General features: G+C 40.6%; 1 long non-coding RNA gene across 1 annotated transcript; it reads right to left on the reverse strand.

The window, feature by feature from the left end:
- Positions 1 to 344: 344 nt before the first annotated feature.
- Positions 345 to 3,440, reverse strand: LOC110743154. Its single transcript, XR_002521742.1, has 2 exons — positions 2,162 to 3,440; positions 345 to 530 (listed from the first exon to the last, which is right to left on the reverse strand). It is a non-coding gene; the product is annotated as an uncharacterized LOC110743154 (long non-coding RNA).
- Between the last annotated feature and the right edge of the window lie 1,959 nt (positions 3,441 to 5,399).

The raw sequence follows: 5,399 nt of genomic DNA on the forward strand, positions 1-5,399 counted from the left end.
AATCGGAGAAAAGCCTGTGGTGATACAGTCTCGGTCTCATCATTCACTCATTCATGTGCGAACATTACTCAGCTCTTCCTGAGTCCTTGTATTCTCTTCTCCCAAGGCAAAGAATCAATTCACCCACTGGGCTACCAATTGTCTGCATTCAGCAAAAGGGCACCATCACTGTTTGGTGGGAGTCAATCCTAGTGTTTGTGTTACAAATCAATTCAAGTTCTAACTCACAGCTTTCTTAAAAGCCAAAGAAAAATACTGGGGCCGCTGTATTACAGAATGAATTTTGAGTTTTCCCAGGAGTTAAACTTGATTTACCACTAACCAAAACAGAACGCTGCAGGTTATTTTTAACAACAGTTCTTTTGTTGAAACAATTAGAACAATTTCCTTGTAATTTAAGTCCAAAGATAGGACTTTCCTGGGAATATTTTGAAAATTAGTTTTTAGCATCAATTATTAAAGGATAAATTTATGTATTTTCCTCTTCGCTATTTTAGATTTGGCCTTAGGAAATCCTTTGGAAGCTTGCCCTAAAAAAAAAAAAAAAAAAAAATCACTTGGAGCCAGCAATCAATCACAATTTCAGAGTGTTTGATTACCAAAAAAACCAAGAAAGAATAACCTCTCATCACTCTTCATGTTAGCGTGTGTCAACTCTGACAGCAATTTCTACCTATGTTGTGGGTTGGTTGAAAAGATAGATTTGGTAACAATAATTTTTTCCATGTTTTGAACACAAAAAAATGGCCTTTGATTTTTGGTCATAGACCTTATTTGATGGACTTGATATTGCTTTCAGTGAAAAAGGAGTAGTTAGTAATAATCAATGTAATTTTAAACCCCAGTGTTTTTATTTATCCCACAGATCAATACCTCTATAGGAGCACTGCTTTCCATCAAAGACACTATGGAGAAACTGTGTTCATCAGCTTAACCATATCCATTTCTCAGCACCAATGATTAAATAACTTCAGCCTGTATGAATTTGTTTGGGGTGTCCTTAAAGTAGGCTAATTCTGTTCCAGTTGAATGTCCTTGATTATATGGTACTCAGATAGAAGGAGATTACAAACACTAGAAACGATTCAAATGTCTTTGTGTTAATTAAATTGCCAGAAATTTTATCATGAGGTTGTAATGATTCCAAGGCCCTGGCAGGATGTGGCTCCTTTAAAAGGAGCAACATTCTGAACCCGCAGCCTCCCTTTGCTGACTTAGCAGGGCTGCAATCAGCCTGCATGTTAGAGCCCCTGGGAACTGGGCAAAGCAGCCCTTTAGTACTAAGTGGATGTACAGAGGTTTTGCTGGAAGATTTTAAAAATGCGTGCTGAATGTCAAATCTCAAACCTACTCAAAGCAGGACAAGGTTTTAGAAAACCTTCTTTTTATTTCAAAGTCCAACACTGCTATTAGAACTTGGAAATGTAACTTTTCTCTTCACCTTCACAGCCTGCTAGAACTCATTTCATGAACAATATTTTAGGAATTGTCTATTGATTCTTATCATTGTACTTTCTTTTCCACTCTTTGGAACTTGATAGGAAATGTCCCATGCATTCTTCTCTCCAGTGGGAACTTTGAAAAACCCTCTGGGGGAGTATTTTCCTCTAGCATGGCTTTGAATGTGGGAACATTATGATACAATGTGATAATGAACAATGTGAAATTGTTGGTGCAGTGATAGCAGCCATGTCCATTGAAAACTCCTGCATGTTCTGAAAGAGGCTGGATGGCTTACTATGAAATGTGTCTCCCTGGAGGTTTTAATGCTTGGTGAATTGTATCTTCCAACAAGTTATCCAAAGTAAGAAACTTGGATTTTTCTCAATTGCAAGGAGCCCTCTTGCTTAAACTGTTGAACATTTTACACTGGAAATTCGAAGCCAGGTAAAACTTTCATATTTCTTTTGGAATCTGACACTACCCAGTTTACCAAGAGATTTGCCAAGATTTGAAGAACCTTTCTATGAACCTCGGGAAATTTCACGCTAGTGCTGAAACCGGAAACGAGGCACATTTCACCAGGTGTCAGATTTCCTTCTGACCAGCTAGCTCTTCCCCCAGGTTATATTAATTATTTCCTGCCTCAGGATGCGAGAGAAAGATTAACTGGCCTCACACACTACCAAATAAAATATTTCCAAGGAAAAAGGAGTCTTACCAAATACGAATCTGAAGAAGATGACTTCACGATATCACATCATTTTTATCTGGACTCATTATTTAACCAGTGGCTTTGTTACAACATAAATAGTGTTCTGTGAAAACGGAAGCACAAATGGGGATTAAAAGTATATTACGAGTGTCTAATAATGATAATAACAAGATCCGCAGTAATAGCTTCAGAAGGAAAAGAAGGAAGGAGTGAAGAACTTTTGAAGATGTTCTTAGTAAATTTACCAGAGCATTCAGTGACCCAATAGAGATTTTGATGTGGAAGAGGAATGCAGAAACAAGCATGCAACTTATAAACTTTTACAATATTAGTACACCTAGGCAGGCCATTTTGTAAGTCTTTCCTTCTTTTCAAATGAATGAGGCTTTTAATGTGATATTTATTTCTTAAATGTTTGTGGAAACCGGGCTTCCTCAGCCTTGGCATTATTGACATTTTGGGCTGGATGATTCTCTGTTGTGGAGGCTCAGTCCTGAGCATTGTAGGATGTTTAGTGGCATCACTGCCCTCTATTCACTACATACCAGAAGCACCGCACCCCCCACAAGTCATGGCAGTCAATACCCACCTCCAGACATTGCCAAATGTCCCCTGTGAGGCAAAATTGTCCTGGTTACAACTATTTGTTTAAACCTTGCGTGCCCTATGTCTCCAGATGTTCCAGATTCTGCGATTTGTGTGTCAGTTTTGTTTGTTTGTTTGTTTGTTGTCCCATGCATTCAGAGTACTTTATATGTATCAAGACTATAATTGCTCAACATCTCCAAGGAACATTTAGAAACAATGACAGAATCTATGAGCTTGAAGAGACCTTAGGAAAAAGAGGATCATAACAACAGTAGCAGCAGTAGCAACAAACTAATTTCTGAAGTTCAAACCTATTAATGAGGAAACAAAAAAATGTCCTAAAGAGAAACTACAAATATCAACAATCTCTTGACATTTCTGAAGGGCCAGCATGTGAAAATGATCGCTAGCTTTTTCATCAAACTACCCTGTTTGTGTTGTCCAGTACAATAGTCACTAGCCTATTGTATTTTGTGATTATTTACATTGTATTATGTTGTGATTATTTATGTTGTATTGGGCGACTATTCACATTTAAATTTAAATTAAGTAAAATTAAATAAAATGAAAATTTTCAGTTCCTCAAGTCACTAATGCTCAAAGCCATATGCAGCTGGTGATTACCCTATCAGATGAGGCAGATAAAAAATATTTCCATCGGGGGAAAAAGTTCTGGCCAATGCTGCTGAGAGTGCAGATGCAACAGGTAGAAATTCCAATAACATAAGTTTCAATTTTATATATACATATTTAAGAAAACATTTAAAAATCAGAGCTTTGCAACAGTTATTCTCTTCAGTGAGGCTTGAGTAGATACCAAGAAACAATTCTTGCTGAGTAGACTGGTGCAATGGATGAACCGAACCCTCTAGCCCAGACCGAAAAGGCCCTGGTACAAGTTTTTATAATGTTTTAATGTAATAAAATTTTCATAATTTCTTTCAACCCCATGAAATTGAAAGAAACATTCATATTTTAAAATTAGTACATTTCAAATATTACATAGCTTCTCAATTAAGACAATATTTGAAAAATGAAGACTGCTTATTTAAAATTTTCCCCTGTGGAGACTCCAGGGGTGGAGCAAGATGGCCGAATAGGAACAGCTCCAGTCTCCAGCTCCCAGCGCAAGCGACAACAGAAGACGGGTGATTTCTGCATTTTCAGCTGAGGTACTGGGTTCATCTCACTAGGGAGTGCCAGACAATCAGTACTAGTCAGCTGCTGCAGCCCAACCAGCGAGAGCTGAAGCAGGGTGAGGCATCACCTCACCTGGGAAGCGCAAGGGGGAAGGGAATCCCTTTTCCTAGCCAGGGAACTGAGACACACAACACCTGGAAAATCGGATAACTCCCACCCCAATACTGCACGTTACCAAGGGTCTTTGCAAATGGCACACCAGGAGATGATATCCCACACCTGGCCGGGAGGGTCCCATGCCCGGGGAGCCTCCCTCATTGCTAGCACAGCAGTCTGAGATCTAACTGCAAGGCAGCAGCCAGGCTGGGGGAGGGGTGCCCACCATTGCTGAGGCTTAAGTAGGTAAACAAAGCCCCTGGGAAGCTCGACCTGGGTGGAGCCCACAGCAGCTCAAGGAGGCCTGTGTGTCTCTGTAGACTCCATCTCTGGGGACAGGGCACAGCTAAACAACAACAACAAAGAAGCTGCAGAAACCTCTGCAGATGCAAACAACCCTGTCTGACAGCTTTGAAGAGAGCAGTGGATCTCCCAACACAGAGGTTGAGATATGAGAACGGACAGACTGCCTGCTCAAGTGGGTCCCTGACCCCTGAGTAGCCACTAGGAGGCATCCCCCACTAGGGGCAGACCGACACCCCATGCCTCACATGGCAGGGTACACCCCTGAGACGAATCTTCCAAAGCAAGAATCAGACAGGTACACTTGCTGTTCAGCAATATTCTATCTTCTGCAGCCTCTGCTGCTGATACCCAGGCAAACAGGGTCTGGAGTGGACCTCAAGCAATCTCCAACAGACCTACAGCTGAGGGTCCTGACTGGTAGAAGGAAAACTAACAAACAGGAAGGACACCCACACCAAAACCCCATCAGTACATCACCATCATCAAAGACCAAAGGCAGATAAAACCACAAAGATGGGGAAAAAGCAGGGCAGAAAAGCTGGAAATTCAAAAAATAAGAGCGCATCTCCCCCTCCAAAGGAACGCAGCTCATCGCCAACAACGGATCAAAGCTGGACAGAGAATGACTTTGACAAGTTGAGAGAAGGCTTCAGTCCATCAAAATTCTCAGAGCTAAAGGAGGAATTACGTACCCAGCGCAAAGAAACTAAAAATCTTGAAAAAAGAATGGAAGAATGGATAACTAGAATAATCAACGCAGAGAAGGCCATAAATGAACTGACAGAGATAAAAACCATGACATGAGAAATACGTGACAAATGCACAAGCTTCAGTAACCGACTCGATCAACTGGAAGAAAGAGTATCAGCGATTGAGGATCAAATGAATGAAATGAAGTGAGAAGAGACGTCTAAAGAAAAAAGAGCGAATAAGAAATGAACAAAGCCTTCAAGAAGTATGGGATTATGTGAAAAGACCAAATCTACGTCTGATTGGGGTGCCTGAAAGTGAGGGGGAAAATGGAACCAAGTTGGAAAACACTCTTCAGGATATC

Source organism: Papio anubis, chromosome 6 (genome assembly GCF_008728515.1).
Source record: "Papio anubis isolate 15944 chromosome 6, Panubis1.0, whole genome shotgun sequence".
In the NCBI taxonomy this organism is placed as follows: domain Eukaryota; kingdom Metazoa; phylum Chordata; class Mammalia; order Primates; family Cercopithecidae; genus Papio; species Papio anubis.